This window comes from Vulpes vulpes, chromosome 12, assembly GCF_048418805.1.
Source record: "Vulpes vulpes isolate BD-2025 chromosome 12, VulVul3, whole genome shotgun sequence".
In the NCBI taxonomy this organism is placed as follows: Eukaryota; Metazoa; Chordata; class Mammalia; order Carnivora; family Canidae; genus Vulpes; species Vulpes vulpes.
The window spans coordinates 34,649,437-34,671,074 of record NC_132791.1 but is presented as its reverse complement, the minus strand read 5'-3'; the positions used below and the strand labels follow the sequence as shown (position 1 = coordinate 34,671,074).

The 21,638-nt window shown below is 35.7% G+C and overlaps 1 protein-coding gene across 2 annotated transcripts in view; it reads right to left on the bottom strand.

The window, feature by feature from the left end:
* Positions 1-21,638, bottom strand: part of MLLT3 (MLLT3 super elongation complex subunit) — a 279,792-nt gene that overhangs the window by 23,519 nt on the left and 234,635 nt on the right. The window lies entirely within an intron of this gene.

The window sequence follows — 21,638 nt, the reverse complement described above, 5'->3', positions numbered from 1 at the left end:
CAGGGAAAAAGCATCATACACATGCCCCACTCTCTCACCCTGAATTCTCCTCATCCTCTAATACCCAGGACAAATACCACATCCTCCCTGACCTGTCCAACTCACAGTTGTCTTCCTGCTCTGAACCCACTGAAAATGTGTGTCTCATCATCTGTTTGCTCATCTGATATGCTATAGTGTTATGCTACCTCTGATGTGTCTCCTCTCCAGGAGACTGCAGGGACTTGCAAAGAAAAGGGTGGGGGGATCTCTCTTGTGTTGGTTATCCCCTCATACTCACCTTAACACACTGCATACAGCATGCACTCCCTGTGACTGAAGGCAGAGCATTAGGTGCTTTGTTCTACCATCTGCCAGTTTTTATGAGACTTTATAGTGCGTCAAAGTGGGAAGAACAAATACCTGGACAGAACTGTGCAAAGAAACTGATCAGACCATCAACACATTTGAATTTTACATACTTAGGTCCAATTTAAAATAACTCAATAATGTTGGTAAATTTGGGTGGACTATTTTTATCCCATTTCTCATGTGCTCACAGTCTCAACTATCTATTCATGTTATTTGAGTATCAGATAAGGTCTTTTCCCGTACAGACATCTCTTTCTTCTTTTGACTTCACTCATTAGGTGACGGAGGTATCAGGGCCATGTGGAAGACAAAAGAACTCCAGCAGAAGCCACTAAACGAGGAGGGAGAGCCTCAGCTCAGTGGATAATGCAGTTTTCTCACCATTGATTTTTACTCATCCCCCTCCCCGGCCCTAAATGGCAACCCCCTTCTCTCTAAGCAACACTAAGACCCAGACTTGGACACAAGGAAGCACTTTCAGGCATTCCTGATGCACACTTCACATCCTCAGGCTGGATGGGAAAACAGGTGTCAGCAATCTACCACTCATTCCGCAGGAAAGGAGCCAGACAGGATCTCTAATGAGCAGCAGGCGGCCTCCAACCCTTCACTACTGCAAGATTTGCTTGAGATTTGCAGTTCAATGTCCAACATGTTGCTGTCTGTGGCCCACCAAGAGGAGCTGGTTTACAAGCACACATGCCTGTGTGAGGGACTCTTCATTTCTGTTGAGTGGCTCTTCCACTGTTGAGCCACAAAGGTGAGCTACGCACTGCAAGGGCATTCAGTTAGCAGTTATGTGCAATGCCCAGCTGCAAAACATTTCTCCCGGGGGCCGTGGAGTACTCCTTTTCCTTTCCAAGTTGCTCTTTTCAGCCATGAAAAGTGTCTGCAAACGGTATTATTTTGATAGCTCTGGAAACCATTTGGGAGCCAAAAAAGAGGTTTCCTTACAGTGAGTGGAAAGAGCTCTAATTCCCCCTCCTGATGGACCAGTCATGTTGCACTGTTGCACATGTTGCACTCCTTTAAAGGAGCCGTTTGCCAGAGCTATTTGCTGAGAGTGACACTAATTAGGAAACCAAGAGGGGATGGTGGCCATCTCTAGAACCACCCCATGCTAAACTTGATCCATCGGTCTCAAGCATCATGCCAGTGCCAGACCCAAACCTGCAGGCAGCCTTCTTTTAGCTTCTTAACCACAAACAAGGTTAATAAATCAACAGTTACCAACCAACAGAAAATTAACGAAGAGTAGAGAACATAACACAACAGGAGAAAAAGGCTTTCATTCAATGTTTATCATTAATGCCATGCCTGACCCACAAAACATTTAAGGTTTTTAATAAACACATTAATTCACTGAAAATATTAAAATAGAAAGTTGAAAGCAAAAGAGGTGATTGGAGAAGGATAAAATGTTGAATGATGGGTAGCAAATCCAGTATCTTAGAAGCTTTTGGATGAGGATTTGTGGTTTTGGAGCTAAGGAGACTCCTTGGGATGATGAGATATGGAGTCTCACACTTTCATGGGCATTATAATTACCTGAAGGACTTGTTAAGACACAGACAACTGGGTCCCACTCCAGATTTCTGAGTCAATAATTCTGGGGTAGGGATGAGAACCTGGATTCCATAAAAAGTTTCCAGGTGATGCTGCTGCTGCTGTTCTGGGGACCAACCAGACTTTTAAGACACTGACCAAGGATGCAGAGATTCATAGCCACGGATATTCATCCGAACCACTTGGGGGGTTTCTATACATAAGGGAATTCTGATTAAATAGGTTTGGTGTGAAGGTCCAGGCATATTTATATTGTAAAAGCTCAAGCAAATATTAATGAAAATTCCAAGTACAACACCACTGATACTATGTTAATCATTTCTTCTAAATGCAAATGCATATTTTGGAAAGACTCTTAAATTTAAAGAAAAAAGCAACATGAGAAAAGCTAGAAACTTAGTGATGTATCCAGAAGTAGCATCCCTGCATACTCATCAAAGTATTTTGTGAGAAAACAACCTGAAAGAACACAGTTATGGCTCAATAAAAACATCTAAGCATATATAAAATCATGTCATTGTAGATGGACCTTCAACTTGACCTAGACAGACCAGGACAGAATTCAACTAAATGTTAACTGTTCAAAAACCCATTCTGCTGCTAGATGAAGCCGACACCATCTTACAGCTTATCAAATCCAACAAAACAGATTTGCTCACTTTAAGTCTGTATTTTATATGAAAATAAAATCAGATTTACTCTCCAAAAATGCAAATCAAGGATGATCTTATAACCTAGAAAAGATTTCCTTTTAAAAAATATTTACCATACACAGAACCGGATTAAGACCCTCAAGGAATGAAAAGATTATTGTATCCTCTTTCCCCCTTATGTATGTATGTGCTAAAACCTAAGTACAAGGAACTCCAATGAGGTCCTGATTTTTCCCATTACTAACTTGATATTGTGTCTGAAATATCAAATTTCTCACCACTAAGAAAACATTTTTGGCTTTTTCCTATTGATGCTGGAAGGCACATGTTTTTGCTGACTGAGTAATCAAACACTAGACATGAAGTTTCTTTAAATGATGGGTTCCACAGTGACAAAGGTCTAGGCATAAGAACCTCAAATTTGGGAGACAAACCATAAGACTCTCAACTCTAGAAAACAAACAAGGTCTGCTGGAGGGGAGGGGTGTGAGGGGAATGGGGTAACTGGGTGATGGACATTAAGGAGGGCACTTGATGTAATGAGCACTTGAGTGTTATATGCAATTGATGAATCAACTAAACTCTACCTCTGAAACTAATAATGCACAATATGTCAATTAATTGAATTTAAATTTTAAAATTCTATGACAATCATCATATCAAACATTCAATGAGTGTTAAATCTAGAAACCTCTCACCTTGCCTGCTCAAGCCTTTTCCCAATATCTAATAAAAACCTGACTAAAAACTCCTAGCCCACTATTCTTACAGTGGTAACCAACATTTGGTTGCTACTATTACTTACAAGAGACCACATACTCCTCTTTTGCCTAAAAGAAGATATATCTTTACTACCAAAACAATGGGCCTACCAAGATTTGCAATGGAATCTTCAGCATTAAATGGCTATGCAAAACCATTCTGTAATGGATTTTCTATGGAGGATTATTTTTGTCCAAGACAAGTAAGAAAAACCACATGTTTACAACTTGTACAAGTTAAGTGCTTCAAAAGAGAACACCTGTCAAGGCAGGTCACACAAGAGAGCCTGTAAAATCTGGCATTGTTTCTCACTGGGAGCAAGCTTATTCCTTAGGTAATCAGAAGAAAGAAGTTCCATCTTTTCTCACAGGCAACATATTTATGAACAGAATTTCAACCTGGGGCAGGATGGCTCAGTGACTGAATGTCAGCATCTGGCTCAGAGCGTGATCCTGGGGTCCTGGGATCAAGTCCCGCATCAGGCTCCCCTCAGGGAGCCTGCTTCTCTCTCCATCTATGTCTCTGCCGCTTTCTCTCATGAATAAATAAAATCTTCAAAAAAATAATAATAAAAAAAAGAATTTCAACCTGATCTTTAAAACAATCAAAATAGAAGGAAAGGAAAAGAATAACAAACTTTTTTTCCCCTCGTTGGGTGGGGGGAAAGGGAGAGAATATAGTGCAAGTAGTTAAATTATTTTAGATACATTGCTACATTTTTTTTCCACAAAATTTCTACCTTGTTTTAGAAAGAGAAAACATATAGACTGCAATAACAATTCTTTTTTTTTTTTTTGCACAAATATCCAGAAAGACTATGTCAAAGGTGAGTACTAATCAAAGAAAACACAAATGTAATACACTATTTACATCTCTACTCAATGTTCATAACTGAACTACTGGTTTCTTTTCAGTTTTAGTGCTTCCTTCACCAAAAACTAATAATCATCTGACACTTTTTTTCCTTAGCATTATAGTATCATTTAAAAGACTGTCTCATACAGAACATGAGAGACTCCTAACTCTGGGAAATGAACTAGGGGTGGGGGAAGGGGAGGTGGCAGGGGGTAGAGGTGACTGGGTGACGGGCACTGAGGGGGGCACTTGATGGGATGGGCACTGGGTGTTATTCTATATGTTGGCAAATTAAACACCAATAAAAAATAAATTTACAAGAAAAAAATAGAAAAATAAAAGACTGTCTCATTTATGATGGACATGGACTGAACTTAGGGTGGCAGTCATTTCACAATGCACACATGTATCGAATCATGCTACACACTTTATGCTAATACCATGATATACTTCAACTATAGCTTGATAAAACTGAACAAAAAACTACCTCATTTAGCCTCTCTTCTATAAGAAACTGAAGAAAATCCAATTCAACTTTTCAATAAACATTTAATACATTTTTTAAGAAAAATTACATCCATTTTAAACAAGTGTGGAAAATGCTCATCCCATGAATGCATTCTCTTACCAATTCCCATTAACAGCTAAGATAGCTGTTTCATTAAAATGTAAGTTCACAGGAAAGCAAAGAAATAAGTATTGAAAAGTTGTGAAATAACACTTATATTAAGTTAATCTAACAAGAATGAAGCAAGAGTGAATTGCTAAAAGGCTAGAAATGAGAACTTTTATTCTCATTTAGCTTTGCACTAATAACTGCTTCAAAATAAACATGCTAAAAGAACATAACTTCATTTTTTAAAAAATATTTTGTTTATTTATCTGACAGAACGAGAGAGAGAGAGGGAGAGAGACTGAGCCAGGGGGAGAGGCAGAGGGAGGAGCGGAGTAGGGAGCCAGACACAGGGCTTGATCAGAAAGAAACCCCATGATCATGACCTCAGCTGAAAGACAGATGCATAATTGACTGAGCCATCCAGGTCTCCAAGAATGAAACTTTATTATATGGAAAGATATATGAAAATCCAATTGGAAAACATCAGTCAATAGCTCTAACTTAATATATCTTTGTGTAGCCTTATCATATTATTTCAATTGTTCTACCATGAGAAAGGCAAGTGCTACGGACTGAATATGTCCCGCCAAAATTCATATGTTAAAGTCCTAAACCCCCAGGTGATGGTACTTGGAGATGAGGCTTTTGGGAGACGATTAGGTTTAGATGTGGTCTTGAGGATGGCGCTTTCATAATGGAATTAGTGTCCATATTTAGAAGAGACACCAGAGAGCTTGCTCCCTGCTTCACTCCCTCCCCAGTATGTGAAGACAGTGACAAGACAGCCAGATCCAAGTCAAGAAAAGAACCCTCATAGGGGAACCAAATCAGGCAGAGCCTTGATCTTTGCTTCCCAGCCTCCAGAATGGTAGGAAATAAATCCCTGTTGTTTAAGCCTCCCTACTCTCTAGTATTTTGTTATGGTAGCCCAAGCTAAGACAAAAGGACATATTTTTAATCTCCATTTTATTGATGATGAAACTAAAAGCACAATTAAGATTAAGTGGCAATTAGGTAGTATTTAGGTAAATTAGCACCAAGTTTTTGGATTTCTAATCCAGTTCTCTTTCTACACCTATTAACCTCGAACAAATGGAATTAATTTAAAGCAGTATTCTGAACACACTAACATCCTTTCACAACACCAGTCAGTGAACAGAGTTTTCTATGTCACTGTGAAAGCCGCACTGAATATCCCTCTGTCCATAAGGGACATCTTGCATTTGGCTCCCAAAGCAAACCGGTGATAAAACACTTCATCCCTAGATCTGAATGTGTCTGTGTTAATTACTTCTAACATTTGTCCAATCAATACTACAACAGATCCTGGCTACTCATCTCACTAGTTTGACAAGTTTTGTTTTAAAAAGCAAGGAGTTTTCTCCTAGAATGGCCCTGATCCTCTTGACATTGGTACTGTTCAAGAAGACTGACATCAGGCAATACACTGCAATCATTTCTTTTTATTTGCCTTTTAAAGTGATCTAGTCTTGTTATTTAACTCATCTTACAATCTATACATAACTTCCAAGTGAAAAAAATATATTTAGCATTAAATAATCTGCCAACAGGTCTTTCTTTGAAAACAAGGTGAAATTGGAGAAAGGACCCTGGAATAGGAAGCTATAACTTGCTGGACAATTAAGTTATTGTTGGACAGTTACTCAAGTCTATGACCACAGGGAAGACTCCCCATCTCTCTTTGGCAAACCCTCTCCATTTATAGGTGTTATGACAAGTTAAATGAACTTGATGTTAAATTATAAGTATATTTAGCCTGCTGGGCCCTTATATTAACAAAAGCTATCGTCATGCCCATCATTTGCTGGTAAGAGAGCAAGATCTTAAGAATTCTCTCCACTGTTAGCAAACCAGGAAAGGTCCTTTTTTTTTTTTTTTTTTTTTTTTTTTTGTTACATTCAATTTACAGACAAAATCATCCTGGATGCCAAGATAATTGGCTTTACATTGTGGTATCTCTGCTTTTAGCAACTGCATTTGCTTCCTTCCTTATTATTGTCATCTTTGCTGTTATTATTAAACACTGTCATCATTTGTGCCCATCACCCCCTGTCTGAGAACACAGAATCCCATTAGGAAACGAAATGGCCTTGGGGAACAAGGGTCTATAAATCTTCCCATGAGACCCTTTTCCACACTTAGGGATGGCTATAATTTTCTTTTAGCTTCCTCTCTTTTAAACACAAGAGCCCCAAGTCTTTTATCTCTCATCACCAGTTGTACTTCGAAGGCTGCTACTGACTATTGTGGCCAGAACATATGATCTTTAAAAAAAAAAAAAAATCCAGTTGTTGCAAGATGGTATATATGCCAGATGTGTTCCAAAAATCACTCACTTGTTAAGAGCTGTAGGAATGAGAAATCGGTCTGGAAACAGACCATTTACAGTTGCACCACCTCTAAGCATGTTGCTATTCCTTGAGCAAAGACCATGTACATAGAAGTTGTGTTTCACAACTGGCCATAAACTACACCACTGAGTTGTAATACCAGAGATGTATCTTTTAACTGGTCTTCCCCCCTCCCCCTTTTGTGTACTTTGAGAATTAGTGTAGAGAAAGAAAAAAATTACAAGTGAGAGGGCTTAGAGCTGTTATGCCTCACAAAAGAGAAAGGAAAAAAAAAACAAGTTTCCTCATAGAAGTGCCCCATAAATAACAATTATTGAAGTTGACCAATGAACATCAAAACACCATTGCTCATCAATTAACAATAAGATTCTGAAACTGTTGTCAGAACTATTCAGTTACTTGTGAAATAACCCACTTGTGCAGAGCATAAAATGCTCAAAATAATGTAAAAGTATTATATTCTCTCTCCCCATAAAGGCAGTGTTGAACAAAGTACTAAAAGTATGCTGCCTGTGGTTAAAGCTCTCAGCTTTGGATTATAAAATTTAAAATATTAAAGTAAATTAAGTTGAATGAATTCAGGGTATCATAAAGAGCAATTAATTGAAATGAAGTAAAACACAGATGCACTTGAAGAGATCATTTGACAAGACATTTAATTGCATTTTCTCATTAACTTTAGACACTTTTTAAAAAATGGCTTACTTTAAAACGGCCAAAGAGCATTTGATTGACACCTATAGAATCTTTATAGACTTACACAAATGTCAAGAAATTTTATTAATTTTAATCTTTGCACATCTTAGAGAATTTTCCCCCATTAAATCTGAAGCATAGATTTACAATCATAGCAGTGGCATCAAGACTTTGTTTTATTTGCCAAGACCTTTAATTTCATCATATTTTGACTTCCAAAATACCCATAGTCCACTGAGAAAAAAAGTATTGATTTAAAACTATCCAATCATCGCCAGGTCAAAACGCAACACTTTTCTTTAGCAGTCTATTATTTATCACAAAGGCTATTGATAGTTGCAAAGAATAAGTCTTTATAAGCCTTGTATCTTCCTAATTGAAGTAGCAGTGCCAAAAAATAAAAAATAAAATAAATAAAGTAACAGTGCATTTTTCAGGTAACATACTGAATCCTTTTCTTCTAGATCAAAGCACTCCAAAGCTCCTTGGGTATGGGTATGCACAGACATGGGCACATAGACATATCATAGGGGTAAAATAATAGAACCTTTATTTGAATAATACTTATTTTCTTTTAGTTTTTCAAGTATTTGCATGTACTTCTTGTACATAGTACATTAGCACAGCTATTACTACAATTTAGAAATATACATACATTAGGGATACATGTTTACTGAAAGAGATGAGCTTTAACATCAACTGATAATTATTAGTTTGAATTCTGTAATTTGCCTGCTCAAATCTTAATTATATCACATAGATTTCAAATTTTGGAGTGCTAGGTGCTAAATATACAAGGCCAGTATCCTACCAAATTATTTAGGGACCACCTAGATTTTTGAATTTTATATCTCATGCTCAAAATGGGCTTAGATCTTAAATTTTAACTATTAAGTTAAATAGAAATACTCTAACAAAGCTTCTAATTAAATAAGATGTAACACAGATTTATTTAAAAGATTTAAAAATGCACAAAGATCATCTTAAAAACCCAAAACAAAATGCTTAACATGAACTCCCTCACCCCTGAATTTTGAAATTATCTTTAAAGTGGGTCTGATAATTTTATAGTGTTTGTTGAAAATTACACCTTAAGGAAAACTAAAAATTTTATAAACAGCCTCACATCTAAATCTGCTATACTTATATCCACTTTTATTTAAAGTGTTAAGTGCTAATACAAAGTTGATACAAATAAAACTATTTTTAAGAATCCCCCTCTATCTTAATGAAAATGAACTGAAACAGCAAAACACACTCAAGATACTGCACATGTGAAAACATGAGGAGGTGGATTTTTTTTGTTGTTTTCTTTTCAATGTACTCCCTTAAAAAAATGTGGCATTTAGAATCAACACATCACCTATTAGTAATATTAAATTCTTCTCAAGAACAGGAGGAAAGCTACTGCTTCTAAGGCTCTAAAGGAACCTACATTTCCATGCACACATATAAGGCCAACAGTTGCTTTTCTTCATAAATCAATCTATTGTTGCACTTCATAATGAGAAGGCAGATTTACTGCCTTTTACCGCCTTTTCTCACCATCAGAAAGATGCCTATTTGGGTAATAGGACGTTTCTCTTCTTCAAGGGTGTTTGGGATTAGGGAGGCAGGGGCAAGAACCTTTAACATCTGCTCCCTTCAAGTGAATGACACCTCTAGTTCTCACAGCCGGGATGCTGAAAAGCAAATACCCATAAGTTGACAAAATTCCCTAACTTGAAGAAGCACACAGCACTTTAAGTACACTGAAGACACAGCTCTAAAACACACATCTGGGATTTGAAGGTTATACTGTAAAACTGTAAAACATATCATTTTGCTGGCTAACATTGTAATTCAAATGCCATAAAACCATCATCATAGAACAATAGGAGTTTCGAAGAAAGACCCTTGATTCCATCATCTTGAATTTTCTCTGACTCTGAAAACACCTCTGGAATACTGGCTGGTAAGACTTTAGTCATTTGTGATCTCAATATTGTACAGTAATAACAAAACAGTTTATAATATAGACTCACGTTCTTCTGGTTTTATTTACTTATTTTTCCTGTAGGGGAAAATATTTAAGAATTGTGAAGTTCAGACTTTAATTTAAAACAAGAGAAAAGCACTTGACAGCATCTAATTCCTAACCATCTGCCTTTAAAATACACACACACACTCTCACTCTCTCTCTCTGTCTCTCTCTCTCTCACCCACTCACTCTAGTTAGGCTAAACATTCTTAGCAAGTAAGTAGATCTTGATGGATCTAAACAGAAGTTTCAGTAATCATAGTTCTACTTTTGGAAATGCTGCTATCTTTAACAGGCATCATGATTCCTACTAGTGAATGCAATCAACCATAAATTAAAAGCAAAGAGACACCAGCCACTACAAATAAATAAAATGGGGCAGGTACTGGATTCAAGAAAATCTCTATTTTTGGAGAAAACTAAATACTTCTTGTGTCCAAGAATACGGAGTATTGCCTAGTGAGCTAGCACTTCTTGTTACTTTGGGCTATCTTTTGTCACTTAAGCAATGCTTTCTGACAGTTTTACAGGCTGTTATCCCAAGGACTTCAGTATTTATGGCCTTTATTCACTTGGGCTTTCTGCTCTTATCCACTGGTTACTAATCACTAAATAGATTTTTTTTTTTTTAATGGGACTGAAATTAGCTCAAAGGATGTCCTTCCACAATGGCAGCTCAGGACAACACCGGCAAAGGTCTACTTCCTTGCTCTCCACAATTTTCCCTTCCCTACAGACAAGTTAATGAGGATTCAAATCCACACTGTTCAATTAGAGCCACAGCACACATGATTTACAGCATTCTCAGAGGATGGTTTGGAACTGTTTCTGAATTGATCCTCAGAAACTCATTCAATTTCAATATCTCAAGAATGATTTAAAGACCTAAACTTGTTTTTTAAATCTTCGTGAAATGAGAGCATTCCCTACTCACACAGTCACTATTCACAAAAAGTTCAATTCTACAACCTTAACCATATCCGTGCATGCATGCATGCTTCAAGTATCTACATTATATTTTAAAACTTCGGCACATTTAGTTTATAATATGGCATTCAAATTTCTTCCTATATAAGTAAAGTCTACTTATTATTTTTCTATCCACTAAACTTAAAAGACCAAGTGCTGAAAAGCAAGTAGAAAACACTGACTTGTCTTTCCACTTAATTGCATTTGACTTAAACATCTCCTAAGAGATCATTTTTTATCTTATAACAATGTGAAATGTATAATAGATCACATCCTCTTTACCAGCTGGCTGCTAGAAACCTGAAAGTCAAATTGGTCTGGAAAGTGGTATCTTCTTATAGACTAAATATTTGAAAGAAAATTAGAAATATTAGTATTATTCTCATCAACTTCCTGATGAACTGAGCAAATTGCACAATTCCCTGAGAGTGAGCTGAGCAATGGGGGAAGAAATGGGGTGGGGTGGGGGGCAGAGAAGGGAGTAACTAGCTGTAAGCAACACTAAAGCTCTACTTACTGCTCTAGAATAGAATTTACTAAATATGACTCTTCCTGGAATGAAAGGGATTTATTATGATCAGCTTCTGTTTTCTCTGAAATTATGCTGGAATGAAAACATTCAGAAAGGAAATGCTATTCAAAAAAAGTTTCCTAAGCCTTTAGATATTTCCATGCCTGGGTAAAAACAGTATGTTCTACACCATTAGGAAGAATAATTTTAATTTATTAGATTAGTATTTACATGAAATTACTTTGCCCACTTACATATAACATTAACTATTTGGACATCTAGAGACCCATATGGTAAATCCTCCTGGAATATAGTTCCAAGAAAATTTATTTCTGCCAATGAATGTGCATGCATTATGATATTCCACATATAAAACCACATAACTCTCATATTTCTCTAGGAAAAAAATGGCAGACTTTACTGCCCACGAATAAAATTTGCCTAACTCTGAATAAACTCTTCGTTCTTTAAATTTTGTTACTACTTACCTTAGTTTACATTTGTCACATATATTAATCTGTAAGGCAACTTCCAATCAGGCATACAGTATAACTATTAAATAATTTTAAAATTAAAATTAAAATTAAAAACATCTATTTGTGTAAGAATTTACATAGCAGTAATTTTTTAAAAAATAGGACAGTCTGTCTAGAATTATCAAAAAGATATGAAGGAAACATTTTAATGTGTAACTAAGTGATAACTAATTTTTATCCAATACCCTAGTAGTTAGATGACAAGGGGTGTTATTTTTTTAATAAGTTAAATTTTACACTGTTTGCTCTTATATCTAAAAATGTGTTAATGGAGAAAGAAAAACATTTGGATATATGGCTCTTCAAAATATAAGCTATATAATTATGAAAAAAATGAAAGACCAGTATTCTTTTCTGAATGAAGACTCATTTCAGATTAGTAAAACCCTTACAAGCCTAATCCTTAGCTTCTCTATGAAAATAAAAGGAAGTCTATCATATTACAAGAGGAGCAGAAGAAACTTTAATACGTAACTTCTAACTTTTTTTAATAAGTATTTTAATAATTCCTGGGTAGATAAAATATATATAAATGCTTTGAAGTCAAGGAAAAAGGGTATCTTTTTTTTTCTATCTTAAATCACTCTGAGGGAAAAAATGCACATGAGGGTTCTATTATATGATGACGTATGAGAAAATCATACCTATTTTATAAACCTAATTTTTAAATTAGATTAATGCATGCTATATGCAAATTAGTGATCTAAAATCAGTAAGGTTTTCCTGAATTATTCTATAAATAGAAACGCTCTGTGTCTTTTATTACTCTCATGCTTATCCCCCTCTTTCATTACCTTGTAGAACACCCTAGAAGCCGTCTTTCCTATAAAGTGACTGCTCACAGTAAATAAACTTTACATACAGCTGGCCTTTAAAAATCAGAAATACAGCTAGCAAAGAAATCATCCTCACCTCTTTTAAAAGAAAACAGAGTAGCCCTCAGGAAAACAGAAGTGCCCAAAAGTTCACGTGTGTCAGCAAGGAGTTGAGAGCTGTTAAAGAATGATCCTCTTGAAAAGAAAGAAGTCTCCTTAGGCACCCACATGTATATTTAGATTAGAATGGCGGTTTAAATGACAGCAAACACATGGTCATGACTTCCCAATTGCTCATTCATCCAACGCGCACACACAGGCTAATCAGAAGCAAACATCCACTATCCACTCCACACTGTTTTAGAAACTAGCTTCTTCCATCTGATACTACCCTATGTGTGGTAAACATACAGTCTGCTAAAGAGATCAGATGTCAAATACTTAACTATCTGTATTAGTATACTCAGATCTTTTTTTTTTAAATTTTTTATTTATTTATGATAGTCACAGAGAGAGAGAGAGAGGCAGAGACATAGGCAGAGGGAGAAGCAGGCTCCATGCACCGGGAGCCTGATGTGGGATTCGATCCTGGGTCTCCAGGATCGTGCCCTGGGCCAAAGGCAGGCACCAAACCGCTGCGCCACCCAGGGATCCCAATATACTCAGATCTTGAATCTCATTGCTTGAGTATTCTAGAACATTTCTCTAAAATAACTCTGACTTACCAACTTAAGTCAGTCGAGAATACTCCCTGCTCCATAACCTGCAGTTTTATGGAGCACATACTAAAGGAATGACCATTTGAAGATTCAAAATCTGTTTGTCTCACAAGTATTTTAACTGTTAAGACTTGCTCATCTTATCAGTAATACACTCCTATTCCATAAACAGGGAAAGTCATTGCAAAAAATTACATTTTCCTGCACAAATAAGGGTGGTAAGGTTAAAAGGTGGAAATACAGAACATGAACTTTAAGCTCCTATTCACTACTCAGGCTCCAATAACATTTTCCAGTAAAATAAGAAAAAAGAGGAACACAGAGGGCATTATTTGGACATGGCTATGAGCTATACTTTTGACACTGCTGCGTCATATAAGTTTGTATGTACATATGTGTATATATACACACCTACTGAGATTCATATATAGTAAGATGTGTTAGTGAGATGCAGAAAGCCACATGCAGTTATTGGCTTTGTGATAAAAGGATAGGCTACATTTTTTATAGCCTATAAAAATGGCATCAGGCTCCATGCTCAGTGGGGAACTGCTTGAGATTCTCTCTCCCTCTGCTCCTCCCCCTACTCACATATGCTCCTCCCTCCTAAAAATAAATAAATCTTTTTTAAATGGCCAACAATTTTGAAATAATTATGTCTTAGTTTTGACATGAATTTTGCACTTAAATCTGAAAGTCAAATACTCTGAAAACTCAAGGGTTATACAGTGCAGGTGAAAAAAATAGAATAATAAAATGATTTGGAGTCAGGTTCTAGAAACATTAGTCCTGGTGTGAATCCTGATTCCACCAGTTTCTAGCCATGTGACCTTAGGCAAGTAACATTATCTTTCCAGGTCTCAATTTCTTCATCTCTAAAAAGAGGGAATGAAGTTAATAATGTAACAAATTCGCATTGTTAGTATGAGAATGTAGATAATGCGAGTAAAGCATTGAGAATAGAGCATGGAATAAAGAGCCGCTGTTATCAATTTCAACAACGGTAAAAGTATAATACTTGAGAAAAGTCAGGTATAAGTCTATTTGGTTTGCTTACCCTCTCCCCTGTAACATTATTCCCAGAAATATATTTGACACTTTAAGAAATAAGGCATCCTCCTTTAGACAGATCCCCCCCCCCCAAAATTTTGTCCCTTTAAATTTCTCTTGGAGTTAGGGAACTGATAAAATGCCTATTTCAAGGCTTAATATAAAAGACATTACAGAAAGGACCTTTATACAAACAGAATAAGCAAAGATGAAAATTAAAAGCTGATAGTTAATCTAAGCATAAATCATTACAGGCAAGAATTGTCTGGTCAAGTAATAATTAAGAATTCACAGAAAAAAAGTAAAACTCATTTAGGGTATCCCAATTATTGAGACTCATAAGCTTTTCCTCCCACAAAAACATGGACCTCAAGAGTCTCAAGAAAAATATCTTTTTAAAGAAAATACTAATACCATGATATTGTTCCTGGTATTTCATCTCAATTTTACAGATAAACACATTTCTGTCATGTTAACTTGTCTTAGTAAAAAGACAAAAACAGGTGGACGCTGATGGCTTAGTGGCAGAGATATTTGTCCTGTGGTTTTTGCTACCTTATAAAAGTATTAGAAAGAAATTCAGAAGTGGGTAAAATCTCAAACTTAATTGGAATTTCTTTATGTTGTCTGACAAATCAAGATTGTAAGTAGCCTTATTATAGAACATCTGTTCGTAGGTATCATCAATGTCAAGTTATTTCCCTTTCTTTGTTCGAAAATCACAATTACTATCTGCAGTTCCAGCACTCATCGTAAGACATTTTGTTATATACTCAAGTAAGCAAATTTGATATACTTGAGAAATAAGATTACTTTCAATGTTAATGCTACCCCAAAACTTGTTTTTAATGTTTATCTGTACCTATCATTAAAATTTAATATAACCTAACACAATTATCATCAATAGGATGCAGGTGTTGGGTAATTATATTAGTATCAACACTACAGGCAAATTAAGATTTCTTCCCATGTGATGGAGTTCTGATAAATATCAATTCGTTGGTTTACTGAATCCTGAAGATCAAAAGGCACTGCATATGGCACTAATAAATCAAATAGAGCCATCAAATCTACAGTCTGTTTTCTTTGGCTAAAACTGCAGCTTTACTTACAGAGTCTTATCTACTCCTAAAAATTCTCTGCCAAACCAAATTTAGCTCACCAAGAGTACAGAAAATATAGCACTTCCCAGCTGCTCCCTCCTGGGGCTTTTGAAGTTCAGGGATACTATTGTATGGTGGTCTAGAATATCTGGTCTGTTCCTCTCACTTGCTTTTATAGATCTCATAATCAACTAAACAGTCATCCCAAAGTAACAAGTTACCTCTAGGTTTAGACTGGAAAGTTAGAAAATACTTTTATTTATTAATGAAACCTACCATTAATAAAGGTAGTAAATCAATATCTCTAAATTATTTAGCACTTACGTATCAAAAACAAAATCTCACAAAACTTTTTTCTCACTCTACTTAAACATCAATAAGAATTCCTGACATTGGGAATTGTACTCAGGTATTTATAGTCTAAATAATCACTTTCTGATAAACTGACCCTAAACTTTGTGTTATTTGAAAAAGAAGGGGTTAGGAACAGATAATATAAGCAGGAAGAAAGCCCAGAAAAAAATTCCATTCTTTTCCAGTTGGTTTCTCTACAGTGGATATTCTCATGGATAAACCATTCTGTTCCATGGTATTTAATCTTGAAGGAAATGTACAAATAAGTAATGGGACCATGCTGCGTTTTATTATTTTTTTATAAACCTATACTACACTCTAAAAATTTTTTTATAAACAAAAAAAATATATATCTTCTTAGCTTGAGATCATCTTAAAGCACTGAGAAATACTCCCTTTCCGTGTCCAAAAGGAATTCAGAAAAGCTCAATAATTGGCCTTAATAAGCTGAAATCTCAGCTAAGAACTTTTGTTCAATGTCCAAAGTTTCTCAACTATTGACATTTTGGACTGGAAAATTCTTTATTGTGAGGAATATCCTGTGCATTGTAGGATGTTTATTGGCATCTCTGGCTTCTATTCACTAGATGCCAGTGGTGCACACACACACAAAAACGTACATGCACATGCCTAGGTCATGACAATTTAAAAAGTCTCCAAACGGTGCTAAATATGGGAGGGGGGGCAAGCAAAATCACCCCAGGTTGAGAACCACTACTCTAGGCTAGTATTTTCTTACAGTTACCTATATGGGTTTCATATAATCATGCACCACTATAGGCACAGCATTTCATTTTAATAAAGTTCTAATTCTGAGATCACCAGGAAATGACACTTTTGGTCTAACAAAATGCATTTCAATGATCTCTCTCTGGTATTGACACAAAGATACATTTTGGAGGAAACTAGAATCTCTGCCTTCTGAGATATTTGCATCCAACCTCTCACTTTCATGATCTGGTCTGTAATTCCACTTTCGTTCTCATAGGATAGTACTCCCTTCAATTAAAACCAAATTCCCATTTCCAGTTGGCACTGCCATTTCTAGATTCCATATCAGAACAAGTAAAGATGTATGCCACTTGGTGAACAGAGTGCTTTTTGGACTCTGCTTTTTTGGACATGTGAAGACACATACTTTACATAATTTTATCTGAAATAAGAGTTTGCAGTGAGCATTGGTAAATACAAGAGTGGTATTATCAGTCAATTTACCTTTAGAGAAGGCCCGTTCTGGGCTTAAAGCGATGCAATATAATGTTTAGAGAAGAATTTCCAAGGCATAGTAGGTCAAAGAGTAGGGAGAAGGATCATCAAACCCCTTTCTGGCCAGTAGTCCCAAGCCTATCCCCTTAGAAGCTAATAAACCCAAAGTCTGACAAGTGAGCCTCTGAAATTGTGGTTTTCTTTTTCTTGGCTATAGCTTTGCTAAAGAAAGACCAAAATGGACTTGGTCTGGTTGCTGTCATCAAGATTTGTTTGGAGGCCCAATTGCTGGAGTAATGAACCTTATAGGAGTGAACAAAGCCTATTAATAGAAGCTTACAGCTGCCACAGACATCACTGGAGGTGACAGACTCCATTCCATGGATGCCCCAAACTTCTATTCTAAAGATGTGCTGAAATGATACAGCCAAGGGAATATATGACCACATCAAATATTCCAGACCTCAGAGAATTCCCAGTAAGAAATGCCAACTGCTTTTTATGGCTATTAGTACTGGCCACTCTGCTTCTATGGTAACAGGCATGCTATTTTCTGGATATATATGTAAAATTCCAAACTGTCCTGAACTGAACCTAGATAATGAATTATAGGCCAACTATTGTTGTTTTATCCTGATACCCATTACACTCCAAGATACAAATTCTGCTTCATAGGGCCTTAATATATTAAGATGCCTCTTATTCCTTTTCATCACTGATTAATTCTACTATTCTATACTTTGCTTTGTGTAGTAGCTATTAGAATGCTTGCATTAAATACTTCCCTCTGCAATCCCGCTAATTAAGAATGAAGATGAGGAAACAACGTACATTTTAACTTACTTTGCACCCTCTACAGAGGGAGCTGGAAACCTTTTCAACCTATTACTAAACCAGTAGTAAAGATTTTAGACTTTACAAGCTGCACAGCCTCTGTTGGAACTAATCAACTTTGACCTTATAGCATGAAAACAGCCACGAACAATATGTAAACAAATGATCATGGCTTTGTTCCAATAAAACTTTATTTATAAGAACAAGCAGCACACCAGATTTGGCCCAAAGGCTATAAGTTTTGCGGATCTCTACCCTATGGGGTACTTAGTACAACTTCCTGTTTACAGGGGGTTAAACCAAATTTCTCTGATTTAATTTACCATATCATTTCTCATGGTCCATTTCTATTTGTACATACAACATTCTTCATTTTATGCAAAAAGCAAAACAAAACAAACAAAAAACCTTACTGACCTCATTTGCTAGCTATGTGGTTTTCAGCTCCTTTAAGACACTCTGTCCTATGGCAATTAAACAATTTTGAAAGAGCAATGTTTGGACCTTGTTGGCCAAGATTTTAGAGTTGTGGTGAGATTCATTACTGTGATATATTATCTTGAAGAATGAGTTTTCGTGCCAATTATGTTGTTGAATGTGTACAAATAAAATGCTCATCAATAAATTACTCTTCACCATATAAACAGCAGTCCCTCTGACATAGCAACATCTTGAAAAAGGCAGTTGGAAAAAGTCACAAACTTAGAATTCCAAAGCCACTGCAAATCCTTACAGAAAGGCTATCCAAAGGTCACTCATTTAGCAAAGCAATTCATTCATTGTTTTTGAAGTATTTAAAATGGGTAAATTTTAGATATCTGGAAGTTCAAATTCTGTAAACAGAAACATAGGACTGGCTTGTGGGGAGATGGGACAGTAATGTCACAACTGCCCAAAATCGTATCTAGCCACATAAAATAAATACGTGTGTTTTAAGTTCAAATTGACATCTGTGAAGATTCAGTGTCTTTATTCTCACCTAGAGTAAACTTGCCAAACTAGAATCTTTAACCAAACTTATTCTTGTAAACTTCAAAACAAAAAAATCAAGTACTGCTGAATGAATTAGAAAATTTGTATTTGCCTCTTTGAACACTTATGCTAATAAACAACTAAACAGTCTGCTAAAAAGAAAAATCAAAGGTTGACAAAGAAGATAATAGAATTTATTTTAAAGGAACCTGTTTTCCCTCAAAAGAATCTCCCATGAAAGGGCAATGATGATACAATAATTATCAAAAACAAACTGTAAATTTTAAAAATTCCCATGTTTTTTATATAGTTGCATAACTAGACAAGAATTCTCCCTGCCAGTAATAAAGATCCTGGTGGAGTCATACATACAGTTCAGCTTTTTTTTTTTTTTTTTTTTTTTGTACTGGGAATACCTAAATAATTGACTCAACAGGGCATTCCACTGGAGAGAAAAATAACCAATATCCCTCAACATCTATCAAAATTCTCCAAATTTTCTCCAGATGTTCAGAGTTCAAAAGAAGTAAAAAAATTACACCAATAAGAAAGTAACATTTTACCAATAACTCCTTATGTAAAACTAGTAGCATTACTCACCATAGCCAAAAGATGAAAGCAATTCAAATGTCCATTAACTGATGAATGGATAAGCAAACTGTGGTATACCAAATAAGGGAATACTATTCAGCCATAAAAGACTGAAATTCTGCTACATGCTACAAAACAGATGAGCCTTGAAAATTCCACACTAAGTGAAAGAAGTTAATCACAATTAGACCACGTATTGTATGATCCCGTTGATATGAATTGTCCAAAATAGGCAACTCTATAGACAGAAAGGAGATGAGTGGATGGCTAGGGCTGAGGAGTAAGAGAGAATTGGGAGACAGATGATGGCTAAAAAGTATGGAGTTTTTTTGGTGGGGGAAGGGCAAGGAAAATGTTCAAAAATTGTGGTAAAATGGTTGCACAGCTCTGTGAATACAATAAAAACCACTGAATTGTACACTTAAATGGGTGAACTGTACATATGTGAATTATATCTCAATAAAGTTGTTTTTAGGAAACTACACTGAATATATGCTGGCAACTACCCATGTAATTGTTTTTCCTTTTCTTAACTCTGTCCACTATGGCAATTTCATTCAAACCCCATGTTTTTAAATGTTAATGTAATTAAATTACATATACTTTGGGGATATTCAGTCCATCAGATTATTATGGAAGCTCCTAAAATGCAAATAAGAATCAACCAGGCGAATTTAATGGTAAGTTTGGCAGTAACCTTTCCAACAAACTACATATAAAATGTGAAATATTAGCCAAAGAAAATAGTAGTAGATTTGATAGTGTTACATTAAGAAGAATAAAACTTAGAAAAATATATTGAGATATATGGAGGTAAATGGTGGCATGTTTAAATAGATAACTAAAAAGTAAGGTATTGGGGTGCCTGGGTGGCTTAGTTAGTTAAGTGTGCAACTCTTGATCTCAGCTCAGGTCTTAATCTCAGGGTTGTGAGTTTAAGCCACAGATTCAACTTCACACTAGGCATGAAGCCTACTTAAAAAAAAAAAAAAAACATTAAAAGTAGGGTGTTAATTTTTCTCCACAGTTGTAAATACAGAGAACACAACTTAAAACCAGTCTAACTTCTACTTACTGAAAAAAATCCAAATCTAGCATTAAGGTAAAATGAAAATAGAGATATAAGTATAAATAGATCAAAGTACTGATTCTAAAATAATCATAAATTAATTTTTTTTCTATAAAACAGATCAGCAAATTTTGTGCATATGAAAATGGTATTTTACTGATTTGTTCTTACATGCCTACTATGTGTCTGGAAAAGTGTCAGTACTCCTGTAGAAACAGTGCTGAATTATGATTCCTGTCTAGAGGCTTTACAGTCTAACTTACAGTTTAACATGTGACTGCCTTTTGCTTCAAAATTTCACATTTATGAAGAACTAGATCTAGCAAATTGGTAGCCCCTATTCAAATATTTAAAATCAAGGTTAGAAGTAAGAATTTATAGTTGGAGAAATAATTTCCTTCCTATAATAGCAGGACAAACCAAGTATTACATAGGTTAAACTGAGTGTGTAACTTACATGCAGTAAAGTACACACATCTAGACATACAGCCTAATTTTTACATATGTAGACACCCATGTAATTATCATCAGATTAAGATTGGACAGGTTCCCTGATGACAACTCTGGACAATGGTTTGCTAAGTGATGATAATGGATTGCTTGGTTGGTCCTTAGCAGCTCTTCTAGGGAACTGGGTAGAAGATTTTGTAAAAGGGAAACCAACTGATACTGGTCAGTCATTTTGTAGAAATAAAATCACTTCTAGATGACTGATAGCCTCTGCATAGAAAATTCTAGGTAATTACCAGAAAAGGGGGAAATAGTGAGAAAAAGAAGAAAACAAAGCAGAATTGGCTTCTACAAATAGGACTAACATAAGTGGTAAATGAGAGAGACTTTACGTGAAAAGAGTTATATTGATTCTGCCCACATTCATTTGGCAGGGAGGGTGGATAATTTGTGAGAATTATTATGGTTAAGGCATGGAACCAAAGATAAGAAGCTAGAGCTCAGGGGCAGCATAATGTGAGTCTATGAGAATCAAAGAGCAGCTCGCAACACATGGAATAATTGCTAC